This window comes from Martes martes (genome assembly GCF_963455335.1).
Source record: "Martes martes genome assembly, chromosome: 7".
Taxonomy (NCBI): Eukaryota; Metazoa; Chordata; class Mammalia; order Carnivora; family Mustelidae; genus Martes; species Martes martes.
The window spans coordinates 58,788,555-58,814,407 of NC_137894.1; positions in this window are offsets into that span (position 1 = coordinate 58,788,555).

The window sequence follows — 25,853 nt, forward strand, 5'->3', positions numbered from 1 at the left end:
GTCATGGCAAACAGCAGGTGGCAGGCCGAGGGGCACCTCCGAGTCCAGAAAAGAGCTGTCTCAGTCGTTTTGGTGACAGGCCCTGCTCTGCCTCTTTCTAACTTGGGGAATCACTTGCCTTTCTCTGACTTGGAGTCTTCATCAGTGAAATGACATTTTTGTGAGCATCACTGGCATTTTTTTCTTGAATTTGTGAAAATGATCATAAAATACCTAGCACAATCAGCACCAAACTTCAAAGAAAGGAAGAAAGGAAGAAAAGAAGGAAGGAAGAAATGAAGGAAGGAAGAAATGAAACCCCTAACTAGAACATCAATTTCAGAAAAATAGTTTATTCTGAGCCTGTACAGCTTTTTAGGCTTAGCTTTATTTCTAAAATGAAACTTCTTTTTTTTAAATGTTGGAGTCCTCTCTTTAAAAAAAAAAAAAAAAAAAAAAGCCCTATGACTGACCTCTGTTGGTTTCTGTGGCTTAAAACTCTGGCTGGGGGTGAGAAATCCCACCCCAAGGATCAGAGCAGCGGAGACTCCCCTTGGCTCAGGGAGCAGAGTGGCCTTGCTGAGGCTTGGGCCTGTCCTCCCTCGAGGCTGGCCAGAGACCCAGACCTCATGCCTGAGGTCTTATTCCACCTCCAAGACCTGGTCTTTCTGGGCTCCATGCTCCAGCTGGGGCCATATACCATTCACAGGTGCTAGAGCATCACAGCTGGCTATTTAAGCCCAGGTGTCCAGTCACGTGGCCTGGCAGCTCAGCTGGGAAATGTGAGGCCAGAGTTCGGCTGCTTCCATCACGTGACCTGGGCACAGCTACCCTGCTCTACCTCCGTGCAACTTGCTTCTGTTTGGGTTCCCATCCCCACTCCTCACCCAGCCGAGTCCTCTTTTTCCTCTGCGTGGACCCAGCCTGGGCTCATGACCAGCCCTGAAGTCAGCTGGACTCGGCAGCTCACACAGATCGATGTGGATGGCCCTGAGGACCAGGGGCCTGGGAAAGGGAGAGAGGTCAAGGCGATGACTAATGAGAAGGGAGGGATCCTGACAGGCGTGGCCTTCTCCAGCCAAGAAGAACCTAATCCTGAATGGAACTGAGGGGATGGGCTCCTGGATAAAACATGCACCAGATGCGGACTGTTTCGGTCTCATCTCGATATCCTGCGGTGGTTCCTGGGGATGGAGCCACAGGCAGTCGGAGGAGGGTGCTGGCTTCCAAGGGGCAGGGCAGGGCTTAGTAGAAAGGACCTAGGAGTTACAAGAATTGGCTGCCCATTCTGGCTCGGATACTCGTTGACCAGGTGACTTGAGCAAGTCCACTCCCCTCAATTTCCCTATTTATTCAATGAGCATCTGAGAGCTCTGAGGTTCTTAATCGGGTACACACGGATCCACAGTGTGGATCCCTGAGCCCCTGATATGGGGTTCCAAACTCCTACTGATTGGTATCTTCAATATAAACAAAGGGGTCCAAATGGTCTCCGTGAACTCAATCTGTAGCAATTCGGGAATTTCTGCTATCCTATTCTAAAAACACATTCTGAGTTTTTCACATCTGGGTGGGGCATTCCTCTCGCTTTCAAACCTTTACCCTACAGTGTTCAGCCAACATCCAAGCTCAGAGAGGAGGCTAAGAGGTATCATCATGGAGAGAAACAGAAGGTCAGCCTTAAGTTACTGTTGGGACCGTGGAGAATGCCAATAAAATTACACAGCACAGAGATCTGGCTCGTGGCATCACAAATATATGGCTCTTGCTAAGATAAGTTATGGCCATGGAATTCCTATTTGGGAAACAGAATGTTCCTTTCAGACAATTTAGCCATTCCTTCCTCAGAGAAAACCTAAACTAAATAAGCACCCATGAAAAGGTAATATAAATAAGATAGGAACATCATTAGCTTAATGCAGGACGGGGCCCCTCTAGACCCAAGCCAGTTTGTACTTGCTTAAGGCGAGCAACATTTTTCAAGAAAAAAATGAGTCACGCTGATGTAACAGGACAGAATGTAATGCACCAGCCATGTGAGTCATGTGGCGACACTAGACCAGGGGTCAAGGACTGGGGAGAAACGGCTGGAGAGCCCACCTGGCCAAAAATCCACCCCGGGGTCAAGAATAAGTGGGCATGCTTCCTGGAGTAACCCACAAGTGTTCTTTCGTAGCTTACCGGCAGTGAGCTGCGGAAGCCGTGAGACTGGGTGTTACTGGTTTTCTCTCATCGTCAAAATTCTTGCTTCGGGCAGGAAACGAGATGCCAAGCGAGCACAGAACCGGTCTCTACTCCAGACCAGCGCAGCTCGTGCCCCCTCAGCAGAAGTAGGTGTGGGGTGCCCTGAATGTACACAATCATTCATGGATTCATTCCACAAGCATTCCTCGATTATCCACCACGTGCTGGTACTGTCCAGGCGAGGAGCTTCCAGAGACAAGCTAATGTTGGCCTTGTCCTCAGGAACTCAGAGTCTGGGACCAGAAGAGATGACTGACTACTTGGTAGGCCTTAAACAGGGGCAGATCATATGCAGAAGAGGCTGAAAATGAGCCACTGGGGTTTTTTAAATGGAGGTTTGAAAGAAAGAGGGAGAAGGGAAAGGAAAGAAAAAGGAAAGTTAGACCAAAGAAAAGAAAGTCCGCCTGGCAGTTACCAAGCCCAATCTTCTGCCGGCAAGAACGAAGAAAAGCCAGATAATTTTCCTTTTTTTTTTTTAATTATGAAAATTAAACGCAAGTGAGAAAGAAAATTCAACACAAAACCATTTAAAAATCCTGCATTCAAAAAACAAAGGGTCTGTGATTAACTAGGCCACAGCTCCCTTGAAAGTTGATTGTACTAAAGAACAAAATGTTTCTCTTGCATTCTCGCCCTAGAAAAATCGGCCTCCTGCAGCAGAAGAGGGGGAGCTCCGAGGAAACGGGCAGAGAACTTCAGTAAATAAGTACTAGTTAATATTTAGGGCCTCATGTGTCTGGAACTATTCTAGGCAGTTTATACATATTAACTCATTTAATCCTCACAATCACACCATAATGTGAGTACTGTTATTAGCCTTGTTTTGCGTGAGAGAAAACAAGCACAGAAAGGTTAGGTAACATGTCCAAGGTCACACAGCTAGTCAAAGGGAGAGCTATGAATTGAACTGAGCTTGCACAGTGGGCCTTGGTAGCCTAGCTTTCCCTGAGCTCCAGCGGTGGGGAAGGGGACCTGTGCTTTTTGGCATCATAACCTAGTGAGGGACCAAAAAGCCTAAGCCTGAAATCTGGTTCTGCCACCCAATGGTGTGTGATCTGGGTTAAGTTATTTAATGTCCCAAGTCACAGGGTTCTCATTTATCAAAAGGCACTGGCAATCTTTTTTAAGATTGTTGTGAGGCAGGGACACCTAGGTGGCTCTGTCTGTTAAGCGTCTGCCTTTGGCTCAGGTCATGAGCTCAGGGTCCTGGGATCAAGCCCTGCATCGGGCTCCCTGCTCAGCTCAGCCAGGAGTCTGCTCCTCCCTCTCCCCCTGCCACTCTTGTCCCCCCTCCCCGACTTGTGTTTTCTCTCTCTCTCTCTTAAAAAGATCTTCAAAAAAAAAAAAAAAAAAAAAAAAAAAACTGCTGCAAGGATGTCAGGATTAAGTGAGATGAACATGAAAACTGCTACCAAGTTCCTTGCTTAAGGGAGAGCACACTTGCCTGGCACTGGTGGGCGCTCCGTGCCCATGAATTGTGACAGAGCTCATCCAAGAAGTCGCATGTTGTCAGGAGAGGTGTCAAAGCTACAGAGATGTGCACGTGAGCAGGTCTGATCCATCCGCGCTCTGCGGTCACGAGGCAGGTTCCTAATTATCCAGAGCTGCTGTTGAATTCACAATGACTTATGGAGAAACACTGGCAAGTGCAGCCATTCGCTTTAACCAAGGACACCAGCAGCCTGTGTCCCTACGATCACAGAGCTGTGGGGTGTGTGGGATGACCCTGTGTTCCCTATAGGAACAGAAATCTCATCCTGCTACAAATGATGACAAACCACCATGGCAGTGAAGGAAAGGTCCCACTGCACTGATAAGGCATGCGTGCAGTTGGAAAGGTGATCACTGAGCATTTTCTCAGAACTTTAGAACCAGGAATAACTATATCAAAGTCCTAGAGATCACCTAGTCCAACCGGATGCTCAGATGATGGGATGAAATCAGCTCTGAGGACCCTTTCACTTTAATGTTCTTTAATAATTCTTTAATAATTCTTTAATAATGCATATTATAGACATTTTCAGTGTGAATCCTACATCCTGCTTTATGCTTAATGTTCACTCAATATCAAAGCCATGAATCCTGAGATTTTCCAAACAGATGAGGGGTACTTGATGTCGGTGCTACATAATTCAGACTAGTAAGACTCAGAAATCATATACAAATTCAGGTGTGCCTTTTACAGAGCAGGCCCACAATTTACATTATCTCCTCAAGGGCTCTGTCTATATACCAAAATAGAGGTACAATTACCAAAATATACCAGGGTTTTTCCCCTTTTGGGAATCAGTATATGATGCCTATGTGGAAAATAAAATAAGCTTTAAGAGAATTGCAAATAATAAATTTCACCAGCCTAGTGCAGAAAAATTTGGAGTTTACTGCTGAGCTGTTTGCTTGAACACAGATGTGCAACATGCATTCTCCTGGGTATTTCTTGAGTTTTGTGTTTCTGCTGTGGGTATGAATAGCTCAGTCCTTCTGATCACTCCTTCATCCATTCACAGCACAGTATTTTACCCCTAACTATAGAAAAACTTAACAGAAGGACAGCTGGTGACAGCAAGAAGAACAGATTTGGTGTCAGACCTGGGATCCAATTCAGACTCACAATTTATGACCCACATGCCTCGGACATGTCACTGCCCCTCTCTGACCTCCAGTCCCCTCCCTGGGGCAGCACCAGGGAACAGGGACAACCACACGGGGTCACCTTGAAGACCAGCACAGTGATGTAAGCAGCATACCTAAGACATTGCCAAGGACGCAGCACTCAGAAAACGCGGAGACGAAGGCAGGAGAGAAATGCTTTTATCTTATGGGAAACCACGGAGCCTGGATTAAGATTTATGAAATTCATTCCGCGAGAAATCCAAGGACCTCTTGAAATGTGTGGGGCATCGTCACCCACCTTCAGAGACGCTCCCGCCGGAGTTGTCAGCTGCTGCACAGTGTTCTGGTGCAGAGGTAATACCTATCTTCACATACACGTGGTCCCGAAAGTCTACACTTGGTGCCAAGTTTTATGTGCAGGTCACCATAATTTATATTACATCCCCTGATTCGGTGAAGTTTTTCTTGTTTTTCTTTTTTTCTTTTTCTTTTTGTGAGAGAGAGAGCATGAGCAGGGAAGGGGCAGAGGGAGAGGGAGAGAGAGAATCCCAAGCAAGCTCCATGCTGAGGACGTGATGTCATTACCATGAGATTGTGACCTTAGCTGAAATCCAGAGCCAGATGCAACTGACTGAGTCACCCAGGAGCCCTAGTGAAGTTTCCCTTTAAACTTGCTAATTAGTGGGGCGCCTGGATGGCTCAGTCAGCTGGGTGTCTGACCCTTGATTTCAACTCAGGTCATGATCTCAGGGTCGTGGGATCGAGCCCCATGTCGGGCTCTCGGCTCAACACAGAGTCTGCTTGAGGACTCTGTCTCGCTCTCTGCCCTTCACCCCCCGCTCTCATGTGCTCTCTCTGTCTCTCCAATAAATAAATAAACCTTTTTTTAAAAATAAACTTGCTAATTAAGGAAGGGTAGAGGAGGGTAAGGCTCAAAGGAAAATCTGTCGTGTAGCAGAATCAGGATTCAACCCAGATCTGTCTGATTTTATGGTTCATGCTCTTAAACACCAGACCATTTGCTTCTAGAGTCATATTCCCAAACAATTTACACATTTGTTTATACTTTGTGAACAAAAGTTTCCTCCCAACTACTCATTCACCACCACCTCCCCCTCACCCAGTCACCAGCTCCCCCTCCCCCACACACACAAATACACCACCAGTCCTCCTCTTCCTCCCTGGCCAGAGAGGTCATTCAGTGCCTCACCATGTTGCTCAGAGCCCACACTGGCCCGAAGGGAGAGGACGCTTCCTTCTGCTTTCTGACTCTGTTTCCTTTCTCTCTCGTGGGCTCTTCTCCCTTCCTCCAGTCCTTCATGTGTTTGCTTCCTGGCATTCCATCTTTGACCCAGTCTCCTTCCCACCCTACATGTTGTCCCACCGCTCCCAACTCTGGCCCAGATAGGATCTCTCTCCTGGGCTTCAGGTTCTGCGTGTTCAGCTGCTTTACCTTCACTGGATGGTTGGGTCCTCCAACATAAGAACCATGCCTCATTCACCATCATGTATCCCTCAAGGTTTACCACTACAGGAGGCATTTCATGTATATTTTAAAATGATGTATGAATAAATGTATTCTGTTAATGTCTGTTTAATGATTCACAAATTAAGGTGTAAAAGACCTTCCAAAGGAGAAGCCATGCATGGCTTTGTCTTCTCACCTAGAATAGAATGTGCTGGAGAAGAGCCTAAGGAATTCTCTATTCCATAAGATAAAACAGATGTGCTAGGAAGTGGCACAGTCAAATACGTTTGACAGACGCTTGGTTTTTAAAACTTAAACAGGACATTTTGATCCTCTAGCATGCTAAGTACAGTTCAACTGTCCAAAAGGAAATACTTTGCAGCATTTGTTAAGTGTACGGGAGTATATTTCTGTTTGGGGTTTGTCTAATGCACACCAACTGTTCCACAGACTGAGGTTGTGTGGATAGCCAACTGGGGAAAATGACACTCTAGAACACCAGATCTTTGACTTAGTCACTACTTATAAGAAAGTAACTTTAAAAAACAAAACACTTTAACCCTATACCACTCCTAGTATTTAGGAGCTTTTGACCATTTCTAAGAATACCTCAGTAGTTCTATGTAGACCACTTGGACACAAAAGACACTTCAGTCTTGGCCTGGATATTGGTCACACCCCAGAGGGCCAGGGAGGAGACATGGATCTGCTTCAAGGTCCCATGGGTTCTCTCTCAACCCACTTGCTGTGTGGAATATGGGTTTTTTTTTCCCTACTTCCCCAACCACAGTGACATTTTGGTCCTGAAGCCCACACACACTGGCTCTCAACTACGGCCCCTCTCTGGGGCCTTGGGGTGGGAGCAACTCTTCATGCTTCAGCAGCTGCAGGAAACACTGAGTGACATCACCTCCCCCTAAGCCAACAAGCCTCCCCAAGGTCAAGCCAGGAGCAGCCATCTTTAGATGGAAAACACACAGATAATCTAGCTCTTTCCGCCCTGCGGAATGAGCTCACAACTCCAGGGAGCCCAGCTCCACGTGTGTGCCAGGTGATGTCAGGATTAGTGTCCTGGCACTTCTGACACTCTGCAGGTGTTTCATTCATGGGACACCCCCCAGCCTGGGCCAGATGGCAGCGTGGGAGATGGACATCCAGCTCTAGACCTTCCCTCACTTCAAGTTATAAGGCCTTTGGGGGACAGACTGCCTATTTTCTTGGACTGGGTTGTGTGGATGTTGGGCCAATCAGAATGGAATAGATACTGGAATAGGGTGGGGATGCAGAAGAGCTTCTCTAGAGATTTCCCTACAAATAAAAATTCCTGGCAATGGCCTCTCACTTCTATCATCAACTGTTATTCTCCGGGTCATGGAAAATCCTGCGTTGTTGGTCATATATGAGGACACAGTGGAAGAGCTCAAGGAAAGCTCGTTGGCTCACTGAAAGGTAAGCAGAGTTCTGTCGAACAGGAGAAAAGCCCCTGAAAGAGTCAGACCACCTGACCCCCTGCTCGCTTCCTGGCTTTTTCCAAAACCAACAGGCAAAGAGGATTCAAAATCAGCCTATATTTTAGTTTCATGAAAAATGAGCTTTTCTGCCATCATTGTTGTTCAGTTGCTGATACAGCTGGCTTGAATGTACCCCACTTGCTCATTCCAGATGGGAAATGAGCATGAATAAAACCAACATGTCTCTTTGAGCTCCTCAGAAGAAAAGGTTCTAGTCTGATGCCCATGTTTCTATTCCCCATCATTTCCTCGTTTGACTCTTTTTAGGGTTGGGCTTTTTCTTTGTCAAGAGCCATATGTTTATGCCTGATGCGCTGAGCTCTCAGGGACACCCACGTGGGTACCACAGAGAGATGTAAATGAAGGAGTCCCGTCAAACTTTGAGTGACAGCACCTAACGTAACGATGGAAGCTGAGGTGGCTCATTCAGGAAAGGAAGGAGACAAGGAGGAAAGGAAGGGAGAGAGAGAGAAGGCAAAGTAGAAGAAAGGGAAGGAAAAAAGAAAGGAAAGGTGGGAGCCCGTTGCATTTTACTAGTCAGTCCAGAATTATGAAAACTGGTTCCTCTGCCAATGGAAGAGAATGAAGCAAGCTTCCCCAATTCCCCCCTTGTTTGGTGTCCCGGCCCCACCAGCCTCAAAACCGAGAACCAGGCGGCCACCTGGTCGTCGGCCCTCAGGCCGGATGGTCTGGGAGGCAGGGGCCCTCGGAGGATCCTCTGTGGGCGTTCAGACCATTACTGCCTGTGGTCAGGACTGGCCCGCAGGAAGCTGGTTCACTCCAAGGTCATTCTCTTCAGAATTTGATGAGCAATCCTCAGAAAAATAGAGGGGGATCCAAAGATTGAGTCCTAACTCCAAAAGCAGGCAGCAACAGTTTCTTCTCCTCTGGGGACTTAGCATGTCCTTCAGGAAACTGCAAAGGAACGCCACTCCTAGCGAAGTTTCCAACACAGGCACAACCCCGTCCCTTCATGGCGCACAAAGGCCTGCGCCAGGGCAGACGGGGAAATGCCTGGACCTGAACAGAAAGGCTACCTCTACCTGATGTCAGCAGCCAGCTCATGGCAAACTGGGAAGGGCCAGAGTGAGAGTCTGAAAGTCTCACACTCAGCCTACACAGGGCCAGCGCCGTCATCATCTGTCAGTACCCAACACACGCAGCCTTCCGCCAGCCCATCCATGACACGGGCATCCCTAGGCCAGTTCAGCCCCTGGCCTTGTCTCACAAAGTCTCCAGGCTTCTTCTCCTGGACTCTTCTCATCCCTGCAAAGAACTAAGCCGCCCCGTTCCTGGGAATTCATCCAGCTGCTGACTTGAGAGGACACTTGAACAACCATTGCTACAGTGGAGCAAGCAGGGCATGGGCTTCGGGATCAGACGGCCAGGGTTCGAATCCCAGCTCTGCACTCAGTTGCTGGGCACCTTGGGAAAGTCACTGAAGCCCTCTGAGACTCAGCTTACCTGTGTCTGAAGTAGGGATAGCAATAACAAAACTGTTAGGAGAATTAAATTGAGAACGTCTCAATTTAACATCTCCTTGAGAACAGAATCTGCCCTATCCAAGTGTTGAGGCTGTGGTAAGCACCAAGTAAATATTTACTGAATATGAGCAAAATGCTTTGCACAGTGTTTAGCACATGGAAAGCTGCCGTAAGTGGATAGCAGTATCTTCCTTATTATTATTTTCTGCCTCTCCTCACTTGGAGGAGCTTATTTTGGCCACTGTATCAGTCAGGGTCCTGACAGGAAACAGATGGTGCATTCCAACTGAGGAGAGCTTAATGAAGGAACCATTTGGAGGGGGTAGGGGCAGGATTAAGAGAACCAGGAGGGAATTGTTGAACATTCCAGAACTAGCAACAACACAAAGAATGCCGTCTCCCCTAAACTTGAGGGGTCAAGGAGGGGAGCTGCTACCAGAACCCTGAGAGACAGCCATAGTTGAGGGGGCAGGTCCAGAAAAGTGAAATCTTCAGAGGAGGGGTGGAGCCCAAAGGGAGGTGGGAGAAAGAAAACCCCACCTTCTGCTCTCCCGCTGATGCCTCCCAATGGCCAAACCCAATACCCCCGGAAGAAGTCCACGCAGGCCAGCTTCCACAGAGCAGAGTGGAGGGGGCGGGGCTGGTCCAATGGTGTCTATGGAGAACATCCAGGACACCCACACAATCTCAAAAGGGTTTATGATCCCATCCACCTTTCCTAATCTACATAGATTATTCAGCAGCTATATACTACAAAGGACAAGGTCTTTTCCCCAAAACACTGAGGCCAACAGGAGAGTTTGAAATTTCACCTGGTATCTCTTCCTGTTTGGGGGAGTCTAGACATCTGAGGCCCACCTGTTCCATGGAGTGGACTCCACAGCTGTATCATGCCTTTGCTATTCTTCCTCCTACTATAAATTTCTGCATGTAAAATCTAGCAACGGGCTCACTGTGCTGTGAAAAAAATAAAGGGTGAGCCCAGGCATAAATAACCTACAGGTACAGGGGCGCCTGGTGGCTCAGTGGTTTAGGCCTCTGCCTTTGGCTTGGGTTGTGATCCCGGCGTCCTGGGATCGAGCCCCGCGTCGGGCGCTCTGCTCGGTGGGGAGCCTACTTCCTCCTCTCTCTCTGCCTGCCTCTCTGCCTACTTGTGATCTGTCTGTCAAATAGGTAAATGGAGAATTAAAAAAATAATAATAATAAAAATAACCTACAGGTACATTTATTTTTTAATGTTTGTAACACTTGGGTAATTTCTTTAATAAAACTTAACTCAGTAAAAATATTTAATATCTATAACCGACCCCCATTGGCATATCATCTTCACACTTGCGTATTGTATTTGTAACAAGACTGAAGTGTAGCCTAGGCTGGAAGGACGAAATTAGCTCAGTTTTGAAAGGCTGATATATCTGTGGCACACAGCTCTGTGTGCAGTCAGAAGCCCGCTCTGCAGAGACCATCCAGACTTTGAGGGCCAGCGGCCTTCACTCCCCCAGTGCTGCACAGTTAGGTGGGTGGAGGACATCCCACTAACTGGCCTCCAGCTCCTCTACCCAACAGCTGCCAGGGGGCCCAGGGCCTTCACTAGATATGGAACACCAGTGCCGGTATCCAAACACAGTGAATTTGGGTTAGTTCTTCGTGGACCCTGCTCCATCTGCTCACCAAGCCCGAAGAAAATAGCAGTGTTGAACCAATCTTTGGTGGCGATGAGGGTGATGGCGGAGAGAACCAAGAAGGAGGCGGTATGGGCTGTGTTCTAGAGACTACACAAAGTGCCTCACATAGGTTATCTCATCCCGCCACATAAGCATGTGTTGTAGATTTTATTTTATAGATGTGGGAAACAAAGCCAAGCGTTATTAAATTACTTGCCCAAGATAACAAAGCTTGGGAGTGGAAGAGCTGGGATTGGAATTTAAGTAACCTAACTCCAGATTGTACTTTGAACCATTGAGCAATTCTGCCTCTGATTCTGTCCCTTAAATAGTCACAGAAGGGGGAAAACATTGGAAGAACATGTACTTTTCAAGTTAAGAGCGACTTTCTTCAGAGAGTGAAATACTGAGTGGGGTTTTCCCTCTGCCTCCTACATGTTTGCTCTTTTCCTGATCTTATTTAGCAATCAATACATTAATTTCATAATGGTAAATATAAACTTTTTGTCCAAAGGCCATTTTAGAGATCTGGTTCCGTTATGAAAGGATGATTCCATATAATCCATTTTCCCCCCAGGTTATTACTATAAACCCTGAAGAGTAGAGACCAAGCAAAAGCCCACACATATATGGTCAACTGATTTTCAACAAAGATGCCCAGGCAATTCAGTGAGGGAAGGATCACCTTCCAACAAATGGTACTGTTTCAAACAGACACCTATGGGGGAAAAAAATGAAGACCAACTCTAAGCTCTCACCACACACAGATAGTACCTTGGGATGGCTCATAGACTTCCACATAAAATAAGAAATTATAAAACTTCTAAGAGCTTTGTGACCTTAGGATAGACAAAGTTTTCCTAGATGGACAACAAAAAGGATGGACCATGCTTAAAAAATGTTTCTGGATCAATGCTACTTCATCACAATTAAAAACTTTTATTCTCTGAAAAACACCATTAAGAAAACACACAGGTGAGGTGCCTGGGTGGCTCAGTCGGCTAAGCATTTGGCTTTGGCACAGGTCATGAACCTGGGGTCTTGGGATCGAGCCTCACATTGGGCTCCAGCCCCACATTGGGCTCCCTGCTCAGCGGGGAGTCTGCTACTCCCTCTCCACCACTTGTGCTCTATCATCCACTCTCTCTCTTTCTCTTTCCCTCAAATAAAAAATAAAATCTTTAAGAAAAAAAAAAAGGGGGGGGCCCTGGGTGGCTTAGTCAATTGGATGCCTATCTTCAGCTTAGGTCATGATCCCAGGGTCCTAGGATCCAGCCCCATATCCAGGTCTCAGCAGCAAGTCTGCTTCTCCCTCTCCCTCTGCTCCTCCCCACTGCTTGTGTGCTCATTATCTCTCTCTCTCCCTCAAATGAATTAATAAAATCTTAGAAAGAAAAAGAAAAGAAAGGAAAGAAAAGAAAAAGAAAACACAGGCAAGCCATGAGCTGAAAAAAGTTTTCAAAGCACTTGTATCCAGCATGTACACAGGACTTTTAGAGCTCAATAAAAAGAAGACAATCTATTTTCTTTCATGGGAAAAAAAAATTTGAAAATCTACTTCAAAAGGAAGGAAATATGAAGGGCTAAAAATACATAAATAAGATGCTCAGCATCATTAACCTTCGGGGAATTGTGAGTTAAAACTGCAATGAGATAACACCACACATTCACCAGAATGGCTGACATTAAAAAGGTTAACCATACCAAGTGTTGGTGAGGATTCAAAGTCACTGGAACTCAGGATACCCATGGAAATACAAAACAACACAAGGTCTTACAGAAAACAGTTTGGCAGTTTCTTCAAGGCTTAAATGTAAACCCACCATATGACCCAGCTCTTCCACACCAAGGTATTTACCCAAGAGAAATGAAAACGCACATCCACATGAGGACTGGAACATGACTGTCCATAGCCGTTTACGTGTAATGATCAAAGCTGGAAACGACCCAACTGTCCATCAACAGGCAAACAGAGAAATCCTGGCCTATCTATCCAGTGAAATACCACTCGGCCATAAAATGGAATGAAATACTGATCCACACAAAATATGGACAAATTTCAAAAGCATTACTCCATGCAAAAGATGACAAAACCCCCTCCAAGGATAGGGACTGTATTGTTCCATTTATATAAATTCTAGAAGACCCAGATGAATATGCAGTGACACCAACCAGAGCAGGGGTTGCCTGGGAATGAGGGTGGAAAGAGGGAGGGATGACCAAGGGGCCTGAGAGAACTTTCGGGACCTATGGAAATGTTTGTCCTCTTCCCTGTGGTGATGGTTTCGTGAGCATATGCATTTGTCAATGATCATCAAATTGCATCCTAAATATATACAGTTTGTTACACATCTGCAAAGTTGCTTTAAAAAAAAAAAAACACAACACCTTTTCTGCTGAGCTCCTGGTCTTAGGAAGGGCACAGCAGTGCCTTGTGCCCTTCCTCTACGGCAGCCCCTGGACCTAACACTGCCATCCTAGCCACCACGCGGAGCAGCCCCTTTGATTTTGCTCTTTGCCTCACAAGTGGCCTTTCGTTCGTAGCGCCCTTAGGTTTTCTTCCCAAAGCTTTTACTGCCATGTCGTATGCATGCATTTAACTTACAAGAATTCAACCACAGACACGAGGTTGTAAAGAAAAGCAATTACGGTTTTTACAAGTAGAGAACCCGTGTACACAGTGCAAGTGATTCCCTCCACCTTTCCATCCCAGGAGTCCGAGAGAGGTGAGGCGGCTGCGCTCTTCCTCCAGATCACCCATATGTTGTTTTAGGAGAATCTCATCATTTGAAGTGAAATTCTAGAGCTTAAAACACAAGTCTGTACAACATGCCTCGAAATCCAAACCAACCGCTCCAGCCTACACTCAACGGAGGTAACAATGACCTGTACTGGAAATGGAGAGAATTTTAATTGCATTGGCATCTCTCCGATCATAAGGATAATCGTGCCGACCTTGACCTCCATCATAGGTGCTGACTTTTGAACCTCACGGAAGATGAAACTTTATCGCATCTTTTCCGATCTTCAGAACAACCTCATGAATTAATGTCCCTAATGAGGGACAGCCTCACTGCAAGAGCCCACATATTCAGAAAGCAAGTGTAGGATTCCTTGAACTGTATCACCCTTCCCCATGCTGCCATTGTGCTTATCAGCCAAAAGCATTCTTCCTGGCTTAGATTTGCCCAAGTCTCAAGGAGAATTTTCTCTCAACTCAGGCTATTTTCACACCGTGAACAGAAACTCCCACTAATGACTTCTCTTTCTTAGTCGTGTCTCCTTCTTAGTTAAAAAAGGGAATTATGGGTGCCTGGGTGGCTCAGTTGGTTAAGCATCTGCCTTTAGCTATGGTCATGATCCTGGAGTCCCAGGATAGAGTCCTATATTGGGCTCCCAGCTCCATGGGGAGTCTGCTTCTCCCTCTGATCTTCTCCCCTCTCAGGCTCGTTCTCTCTCATTCTCTCTCTCTGTCTCTCTCTCTCAAATAAATAAAATCTTTTTTAAAAAAGGGGGGTAATTATGTTAAACCAAGCATGGTAGCCTTGTGACCCTTACCTATCAGTCATAATCAAAATTTACTTTAATTTAAAATTTAATTTAATAACCAAACTGTCAGTTATCCAAGCTTTGGGAAAAAGGGACACAGACGAGGCCAAATTCTGGGGATAGAATTCCAACTCAGAGGAGCCATCATCCTGGGGGAGTCCCCAGTGTGTCCAAAGGTCAAGAGATGGGTCTACACTCACCAGATGCCAGGCACGTCCTGGACATCGATATACATTCAGCCATCAGTACACACACTAGCCACAGCCCTTACCTTGCAAAGCAGGGCAAAGGTGACAGGGACCCTGGCTGCTGCCCAAAACTCCATTGACAGGGACTTGGCACGAAACAAATAAATTTAATTTCCACATGTGACCCAGACGAAAAGATAAGAGACTCATCCCCCGCCCCCAATTCCAGAAACTGGTTCCCCACAGACAGGATGCAGACAACGGGAGGGAGAGAAAATATGCCCTGAGCATTCTACCTGCAATAGGGATGTGTTTCTTTCCTGCCCTAAATGAGTTTCCAGCCTATTAGAAAACACAGGAGTTTAGCATACACACGGGCCGGTTCATACACATGGTCTCACAGATTGGGTAGCAGTCCCAATTACCCTGGCCCAAGGCCAGAGTTTTTCCATGAACCCCGATGTTTGGGCTAAGTTCTCATGCTCCTGCCCTCTCTCACTAAACACAGCTGCAGCATAGAGGGGGAGCTCTAAGAATCAGGGGAAATCAGGGTGCCTGGGTTCTCCCAGATCATTGGACAGAAACACAAGGCGAGGTGACAGTGAAGAGAGACGCAAAACACAGAATGTTAATTTCCCTTGTGGGTTTGTCCACGTGTCTCAGAGGGACAGAGCGGTTCAGTGACCTTGGGGTGCAGGCAGTTTGGGACCTCGCTGGCGGAGACTTGCCCAGCAGGCACCAGGCCTGAGGCTCTGTCTGTGGCTTTTGTTTGGTTGCATTGTGGTCTTTTTAAATCAAGGAATCTTTCTGCCTATACTTCCAATTTCCTCCCTTCTGGCCCAGTAGCAAACCAGGGCCATAACAAACAGGCGGCTAACGCTCTACAGATGAAGGAATGTCAGGAAAGTCAACAAATTTGCTTTCCCCTGTTGCGTTCCTTCCCTTAAGGGAAGAAAGTAAGAGGCGAATGCTTCGAAGTGAACTCAGAAATTTCCCAGCAACACGTCTCTCACCAGCTCCTGCCAAGGATCACCGGCTCTAAAAATGGTCCTCAGGCCCACATTCAGTGCAGCTGTCCACAATTCTGCTCTGTGCGGAACTCCACTGACTTTGTCAGCTGTTTTCCAGCTGCCTCAAAGAGGCACGGAGTAAAATGCAAAGCACTCACTCCTTGGCCAGATGGGCAGAGCAGAGCAAAGGAGCACTGTTTTTCTTTCTCAAATGTGTTTTTTTTAAAAAGTCTTTCCCTAAAGCCTAAGACTGCTGGATTTCTCATGGAGCCCTGGATGCAGAAACTTTGTGGTGGGTCTCTGAGTGGGGGCGATTGGCACCAGATTTGAACTACTGAAGGCCATGCATCGTCAAGAGCGCAAGCCACAGGTAGAAGCAGTTCAAGGTCAACTTCATTTTACCAAGAGCCCTGCACCCTCCAAATCTTAAAGAACTACAGGGTGTAGATGGAGAATGCAAGGCACACAGCCCAGCTCGGAGGCTATCCGGGGTGCTCCTTCTGCTGTCAGCCCTAAAGCCAAGACAAGCCAAGACCATGCCTTTCAGACTCTCAAGCACCCTGTTCCAGGACCAGATTGAGACAGAAAATATTCTGTGCAAGACTTGCTGGTATTTGAGAAGTAACCTATTCATGATCCATTTCCAGGATCCACATTTATTTTAGTCCTCTGTCATTTGCTAAGGCACGCATTTCAGTCCTGCTCCCTGCTTGGAGACACATCAAAATGGGTTCAGGAGAGAGCGAGAGAAAGAGAGAGACTATCCCAACAACAGCAGCCTCACCTCCGTGAGGCATTACTTGTCGCCATTCAACTTCATGCAGTAAATCAACTTGGAAATGTGGCAATCAGGGGCTCATGAATGAGGCAGAGCTGCCAGGCCGAATACTTGCATTAGGGTTTCATTATACTGTGGTTAGAAGTTCCTGTCTTCTTCATCTTCCTCGTGCCTGGGTCTAGACTAGACCAATATGGCGCTTAGAAGGTAGGAGAGCCCGTGGGGGTCTCTGCAGCACCTCCCACCAGACGACAGCAGCAGCTGCGGTTCCTCTCCTGGTGTCCACCTACCACTAGTGGCAGGAGTGACAAGCACCTGCCTCTCCATGGTGGCATTGTTCTTTGTCTCTCGTCCATCCACTGTCTCAGGCTACTCATTTAAAATAAGGGATCGCTAGCAGACATTAATCAAGCGTGTACACGTGTGTGTGTGTTTTCAGTTCAATTTAGATCTCTAACGTCTTGAGAAAAAAGACAATTTGGGAGGTAATTGTTATCTACAATTTATAAGTGTAAAGGGGTACTTGGATTGTAGAAGGACTTTATAGAGGTTGATGCCATGAGTACGTTTATGTCTGAGTCCCCAAGTCCCAAATACCTGATAAATGTGGCCTCCCTTGGCAAATTCTCCATAGCATGGCCGGAGCACTTAGAGTTTGTCTCCTAAGCAGATTCCTTCATCTGATGAAGTTATTTATACATGACTATGGCGCAAGCCCGATGGCTCAGCCGGGAGAGCGTCAGACATTTTTGTGACTATGGTCACATTGGTGGAAACAAACAAACAAAAAAGAACCACTTACAAATTCTCTTTGTGAGAGAATCTACTGCCTTTGAAGGAATATCATTCCTTGCTGGGTTACAAAACAGCTTTTTTGGCCAAATAGCTGGCGTTCCAAATTCTTTTAGATGGGTTCAATATTCACCTCCATGTCTGTTTTCCAACGCCTAAATGGAAAGACATTTTGGTTCATGAGCCAGTGAACATAACAACTTGAATGCTAAGTCAGGAAGGGGGAAAAAAAACCACATTATTATTAGAAAGGTGGAGTATCTGACTTTTTAATGTCTTTAATTAATGCTAACACATGTTTGGAAGTGAGAAATGGGCTTGCTGGCTGATTCCGGAGCCCACGCACATAACCACTCCCCCTAGCACATTCTTGCCCCACAACAAGTTGCTCTCCAAAAGTCAGCATCCATTCCCTGTTTACTCTTTATCATCAAAGGAGACGATCATTTCAGAACATTTATCAACAATAATAAATACTGATTGTACTCCCCTGTTTGCAGCATGCAACCCAGGCCCTGGGATGCAGAGGGGAAGAGTCAGCCATGTGGGGCCTTATAGTCTGTAGAACAGTTGTCCAAACAGGCAACTTGCAACATGAGGCAGCCTCAGCCCAGGGCACAGGCGTGGTTCAGGCAGAGATCCTCCAAAGATGACTGAGGCCTCTGGAGAGCTTTCTAGAAGAAGCCTGTGCTTTTGGAGCAGAGAGAGGCATCGCCGATGACAGCTCAGCAGAGGAGACTCGTGGGTGGGGCTGGTGGTCTGCTGACATGAACAAAGGTATGTTGGAATGTGCACAGTGGATGGGGGAAATTAAGCAGAGCCTGACACAGGGTGAGAGAGTTTCCAAAGGACAGACCCAGAAGGTGAAGGCAAAAAGGCAAGTGAAGGCACAGACCACAGAAATCTTGAAGGCCAGGCTTGGGTGCCCCAAGTATAAATCAGATGCTACTTTATTAAGTGTCCATCAACTTTCCATCAGCATTAATTCAGGAAGTCTTAGGGGACTGTTTCATGTCTTTGGTTTTCTACTTGTTTTCGGTGTCTTTTACTGCCCATGAACTTTACCTTTAGGTCCCTATAATTTGAGCTTGATATGGTTGGCCAAAAAGGAAAAAGAGAAGAGATTACAGGTTGTGTAGTTGCTACTAAAGATTAGAATAGGAATTCCAAAGCCCTACTCACATGATACGACACCACCACAGCTCCCTGAAACAGGCAAATAAAGGGACAGTAACCGAATACTTTTCTTCACCACATGAGGCACTGATCCAACTCCAGCTCTATTTTTGGTCCATGTTTTTCCTGAAAATCTGCTTTTTAATTGGTCCCTTTATTCTGATCCTGAGAGAAACATCCAGTGGATTAGGCACCTGCGTTTTTGGTATGAAAACAGCTTATGTGTATTTCCAAAGAAGTTGGTGATTTACAAAATGCTTAGGTGTATTCCATTTGATCTGTGCCAGAATAGGTAAGGACAGACATGATTATCATCCCCATCTTACAGGTGAGGGGTAGTTCAGCATCGGACAGACCAAGTGACTTGCCCAAGGTCACCTAGCCAGGATCAGGCTTGCGTCTCAACCCCCTGGATCTACGGGACTAACAGATGTCTCCATCAAAATCCCACCCTTTCCTCTACACGGCCTCTTGCTTAATATCTTGCCATGAATTCCTTTAAACCTTGAGAGTTCTGTGGTCTTCCCCAGACCACTTTTTAAGACTGTACCCACACCCAAGAAGGAAATTGTATGTCCTATTCTCTGTGACTACCAATGGTCAGAACTACTGTTTACTACTCTGAACATTGTGTTCGTAATCTTCCACAACACTCTTAGAATATAGGAACTGGTATCCAGATTGGACGGGTGTGAAGTCAACTTTAACCAATGTTCAGTGACCAAGCTCGAATGAGCTAGTGATTGGCGGGGTGGGAATTCCAAAGACTGCGGTTACATAAGCAGAAAACTGCCCCCCCACCCAGTAGAGGTGGGCGATTGTGAGGGAGGGATTGGGAACGTGTGATTTCTGTTTCCCCTGCCTCAGAATCACAGAGGATTCCTATTACAAAGGCAGATTCCTGATCTAGAACATCTGAAGGCTGACACGCAGACTGTATAATCTGCATTGTCACAATCTTTCTAGAAAATCTTTGCCAGTGCTAAAAGCTAGGACACACCAGCAGGAGGCGTGGTCATGGAACAGCATAGTATATGACCCAAAGAACCTGGGAGAATGGAATACAGGAAGGAGGTAGGGGACTCTGAAAGAGGCAGGAGGGAGAGAAGGAACCTCGAGGTTTTCATGGATCAGGAAAAAAGACTAGCTTTGGTTCAGGACAAAGATCACCAAACTGAAAGGCAACTTCATTCCACAAGCTTCAGCCAACAAGTTCAGGGCCTCTACTCATTTCTAGTCAATGAAGGAGCACCGATGGAGAAGACAGATCTGCCTCACCTCACTAGGTGACCCTGGGCCACTCGCTTGATTTCTCACTTCGGCGTCAGTAAAACCAAGTGATGGGGCCACTAACAGATCACCTGAGGCCAAATTAGTTTTTCTGGAGTTCCATCTTCTCCCTGTTTCAAGTCTCTCTCAGTGGTTTTAGTATCCCCTTCTCCTCCAGGAGCGTTTGGCACGAATGTTTTTTTTGAAAGGCTCAAAAGCCACAAAGGTCCTGGGAGGAGAACGAGCCGAAGGCCAGGGCTCAGTCGAAGAACCTGGGCTCCAGCAGGATGAGCGCTACCTTGCAAGGCCAGATGTGGCCACACATCACGGTTGTCACCGCTGAGGGGCACCCAGTGCCTGGCAGCCACTCCCATTCACTCCCATCCACATTCCAACGATACCCTGCCTTTGATAAAGCCCTGAACACCCATTATGATAAGAAGGTGATGTGCATCACACCATCACTTGGTCTCCCTTGGGTAGCCGCGGAACATTCGAGAAGCATTGCTTCAGCCATGGAGGCAAGCGGAGGCCCGGCCTGAGGTCCTGCCATCCTGCTTTAGAAATGGGAGCAGCCTGATCTGATCAAGCAGAACCAGGATTAAGTGGAAATGCATTCTAAGCCAAAACAATGATAAACAATTTGCATGTTCATGGAGGGGTCTAGAATCATACATCGTCCTTAAAAGGGAAAGGGATATTTCCTTCTTAATCCCTTTGAAATTACTTTGTTCGACACATATGAAAGACATCAATCCCAACCAGCAGGGTTTCCAAGGAGGTCTTATGATTCAGTGTCCAGAGCCCACAGTACTGACAGAACAGCAGACTACTAGAATTTGAAGAACTACTTTACTCACTTGGTGGGGGAAAAAAAAAAGAAAGGAAGTCAATTCCGCCCTTATGAGTTCCCCAGGGCTGCCATAACAAAGGACCACAAACTGAGTGGCTTAAATAACAGAAACTGATTTTTTTTTCCTCAGTCTGGAAACTAGGAGTCTGAGATCAAGATGTCAGCAGGTTGGTTCCTTCTGAGGGAGGGGCTGTGAGGGGAAGATCTGTTCCAGGCCCCTCTCCTTGATTTCCAGATGGCTGCCCTCCCCCGTGACTTCAGGCCTTCTCCCCTCTATATGTGTCTCTGTGTCCAAATTCCCCACTTTTATCCCTTTCTGTCAGGACACCAGTCATATTGGATTAGGGTCCATCCCAGTGACCTCATTTTAACTTAATTCCCTGTAAAGACCCAATTTCCAAATAAGGTTACATGCTGAGGTACTGGGGACTAGGACTTCAACGTATCTTTTTTGGAGGCAGATGCAACTGAACCCATAACACCTCTCTCTCCTCACCAAAGATAGCTCCCTGGTTCCACAGGAAGGAGAAGAGCAGCAGGATTAATGTCTTTTCCTGGACATGGAACCCTGGGTTGGGGTTGCTGAGGGAAGAGAATAAATCAGAGAGAGTAGGACAGCTCCAAAAAAAAAAAAAAAAAAAAAAAAAAATCCAGTCAGAGCAGAAGGTCCTGTATAACCTACTGAGGAAATAGAAGATGCTGGGTTCTCAGCAGAGTGTGATTCAATTTAGCAAATCGCCACAGGAGTGGGCTTCATCAGTGGGTGTCTAAAATTCTAGAAGTGTCCAGACCCATCTACCACCTGGCTGCAGGAGGCAGAAAGGACCTAGGGGTCAGTAGAAGCCTACATGCAGCTGAGGCCTCCTCCTGACCCCTGTGAGACCTCACAGCCACATCCCTGGAGAGGAGAAAAAGTAGGAGTAGAAATATGAAAGGTTGAGAATTTACCCAAAAAAAAATGTTTCTCCAAAGGTGTCTGTTTTATTTTTTTTTTTAAGATTTTGTTTCTTTATTTGAGAGAAAGAGAGAGACAAAGCATGCATGAGAAGGAGGGAGCAGAAGTGGAAGAGAGAGAAGCAGGCCCCCCACTGAGCACAGAGCGCTATGCAGGGCTCGATCCCAGGACCAGGAGATCACGACCCGAGCAGGAGGCAGACGCTTAACCAACTGAGCCACCCAGGTGATTGTTGTAAACCAAAAGATACTTTTAAATCAGAAGAGTCTTGGATGCTCCAATTAGCAAGTCGAAATACTAGGAAAGTTTTTCTCTTCTCTCCAGCCAGGTGAAGATCCTGGAGCAAGATTAGATCCATTACCCAAAAAATTACAAACTGCATTTTCTTTGCACATCCGATTAATAATATAAAATTGCCAACTCCCATTCTTCCTACAGAGAAAGCAGTTACAGACTAAGTGAGGAAGCTTTTGAGGAGCGGTTGAAAATCTAGGGCCAGGGCAGAAATGAGGATGAAATCAAGAATGAGAAGAGCATCATGACAGGTGGCTGAGTGTTTAGGGCCTGGGACATCTGTGCAGATGTTAGACATCGTTTCAGTGCACATGAGACCGCACCTTCTCTACGACAAAACCTACCCTACCTACTGTCCCAACTCCACATCTGTGACAACACCAGCCCATTTCCCCCACCCCAGCTCTCCTGTGACATCCGAAGTCCACTGTGGTTTTCCTCCTGAACCTCTCCTCCCGCCCCTCAAGCTGCCTCTGGACTTTCATCATTCCCCATTCACCTGAATTCACTCTTTGAAGAATACAATCCCATTTCACATATTAACATATATTTCATGCATTAATATCCACATATTAAAAGCATTCTCCAAATGATTTCTTTGGACCAGTCCATTGCTCTGGAAGGGAGTTGTCCTTTTTTTTTTTAATATTTTATTAATTTATTTGACAGAGAGAGAGGCAGAAAGGCAGGCAGAGAGGGGAGGAAGCAGGCTCCCTGCTGAGCAGAGAGCCTGATGCAGGGCTTGATCCCAGAACCCCGGGATCATGACCTGAGCCGAAGGCAGATGCTTAACCCACTGAACCAACCAGGTGCCCCAAGGGAGTTGTCTTTTAGCACAAGAGCTAAGCAGGCCATAGCTTTTGGGGAAATGGTAATATTAGGATCTGATGGTGGAGCTCAGGCCAAATTTCAGCAGAGAACCCCAGGGGCATGAAGGGATTGTGTACTTGCCTTGGCACTGGGGTCCCAAAGCCATAAAGCACCATTTATGGAAAAGTAGATGGAAGCCAGTGGGAAAGTGAGCCAAGAGAACAAGAAGGCAGCTGTGGGTATCTGTGCTCAGTTCTGAAGACAGCACCCATGAGCACTCACCTCCATGGGCTCTCACCTCCAAGGCAACAGAACACAAAGAAGAACCAACTCTACCTCGTTCATGCCTGATATTTTATTTTTCCCTCCCATCCTAAATGAGAGCTTAAAATAACCCTTAACTACTTCAGTGTTTGTGGTGCTACTTAGAGCTTGAACGTGTGGGCTTTCCCCACACGCCTCCCATGAGTGGGCTGTGTTGTACAACCTCTGCCTGTCACTCCTGCCACCTCCAGAGCACACAATCCTTCTCCCCTCAAACAGGGTCCTGCTGCTGGGCTCCTTGGGGCAATGACTGTGACAGTCTGAAGCTGTGGAGTCTTCGCTCCCTGTCAAAGCCCACTGGCCTCTCTGGTCAACTATGCCGGAACCCGAGGGGCAGGGGGATGCTTCTGTGGAGTCAGCATACATCTGGCTCTGAATAGAAAGCTCTAACGTCCACCGCCTCCACTAGGCCTGAACTCGGGGAAGGAAAAGAGTGGGGGTAATAAGAGAAGCAGAGGGCCAGAGGACTAGAGAAGAGGAAACCAAGAAGGGGCCCAGGGATAGTTTGTAGCCTTCCATCTTAGGCTCACAGACAGCCCAGCCTCCGGTGTTGGATCTCAGTGTGGATGCTGTGATATTTATCCATCTTCTCTCCAGCCCCAAGGAGCAACTCAAAGGTGGAGAGGGGGCTCGTTCATTTCTGGATCTTGAAGGTTTGGCATCATGTGGTGGATAGGGGTTGCTCACTGGCCTAGGCGGTTGGTGTGTCACATAGCTTTCTACATGATAAATGCACTCTGGGGACCAACCAGCCAGCTCAGATGCCTCTGCTGCTATATGACTCCTTCCCACCTTCCCTCCCCTCCCCACCCATATTACACTTCCCCTTGATTAGTGGCCTCAGCGACTGAGGCCACACAGGCTGAGGGACCCCAGTGTTCTCATCTGCAACAAAAAGATGGCATCGAACCAGATCATCATTCCAGGGCCTTCCAACAGTGAAGTCCTAAGACTGTAATGCTGCAGAAAGAGATTTTTCATCCTCAATCAGCTTTCTTCAGTATTTCTATTGAGTAAGCCAATGTGTTTTATGTTCCAGGGCCTCAAACACCCGGACCTGGCAGCAGCAGAGGAAGCTTCCTCTCTCTCTCTATCTCTTCCTCTCCCCCCATCTCCTTGGGGTCTGCCTTTCCTTCAGGGCCCAGAAGAGGGACTGAGTCCTTCCAGAAGCTCTCACAGCTCTTTCCACCTCTGCCTCTCCTCTGTCACTCAGCAGCAAACACCTCAACTTATCACTAATGACCTTTCAGCACCTTGCTACTCAAGGTGTAGACCAGCAGCCTCAGTAAAACTGGGGAGTTGGTCAGAAGAGAAATCCAAGCTGTACCTCAGAACCACTGACTCAGAAGCGGGCATTCAATAGGACCCCCAGGGGACTGTTCTGTATAGGAAAGTTTGAGAAGAACTGATGTATCAGACTGATTGTCAAAGTGGGTGTAAATGGAATCATCTGGGGAGTCTTAACCAAAAAAAAAGACCCCCAGGTCCCACTTCTCAAATTTTTGCTTTAATTGGTAGGGGTGTGAGGTGGGCACTGAGGGTCTCAAAAGCTCCCCCAGATGACTCTGATGGGAAGCACAGCTTGAGAACCACTGCTTTAGTGTCTCCCTAATTCCTTCATTCAATATCCAGCTATTGAATGAAAGAATAATCCCTCCTTGTGATTAATATAGAAACTGATTTTATTTTTTTAAGATTTTATTTATTTGTTTGTCAGGGAGACAGAGAGAGAGAGACACAGAGCACATGCAAGGGGAGAGGCAGGCAGAGCAGGCAGAGGCTGAAGAAGGCTCCTGACTGAGCAAGTAGCCCCGTGTAGGACTTGATCCCAGGACTCTGGGATCATGACCTGAGCCGAAGGCAGTGGATTAACCAACTGAGTCACCCAGGCGTCCCTAGAAACTGATTTTAAATCAATGTTCAGTGCTCCTAAATTCTAAGGAGCCCCAAGTTTATATCTTACATCTTCCATGGCCATGGAGAGCTAGGGAAGAGGGCTCAGACACAGGCTTAGCCCTGGAATTGACAGCTTTTCAACCACAGCCTGGAATCTTCTCAGAAGGCAGAGTGAGGACTTGTCCTTTCATATCTGGATGGAAGAAGAATCCAGGGACAAATCAGGCAGATGACTAGACTGAAGGGCTCATTGTTGCTCCTGGTTAAGAATCTGTAACTCCTTGCAGGAGTATCCGAGCTCTCACCCTCCCTTTGGATCTAGGCCCAGTAGGTGAACACCCTCACCACCAGCAAACTCTAATCACATGAGCAGAGTCCAACCTGGGCCCCCTCCAGGAATGACAACACCAGCTGGCAGGAGGCAGAGATAGCCAGCCACCATCGATGAAGGAATAAGACTGGGGAAGCCGGCCAAACAGACTCTGCTTACATCACAGGAAAGTGCAAGGAGGAGGACAGTGAGACGCAGCTCAGGGTTTTCTGAATGCGAGTCCATTACTGGACCAGAGGATTCTTCCACTTTCTCAAGGAATGGGCTGCCTGACTAGGGCCTTCCCAATATTTTTAGACCTTAGTAGGTATGATCCTTTTTATGGAAAACTGGCTTACATTGCAATCTGGGTAGTTTATTTATAAAGAGAATTTGATGGCCCCAAACTGGGTATCCAAAGGAAATGGTAGAAATAAGAGATCTGTCCCCAGTAATCTGGGGGACACTCAGGGGCGCCTGGGTGGCTCAGTTGATTAAACACCCAACTCTTGGTTTCAGCTCAGGTCATGATCTCAGGGTCATGGGATCGAGCCCTGAGTGGTCAGTCTCTGTGCTCAGGAGCCTGAAGATTGTCTCCATCTATCCCTCCCTGCTCACTCTCTCTCCCTCTCATTTGATCTCAAATAAATAAATCAATATATATAGTTTTTAAAAGTAGAGACACT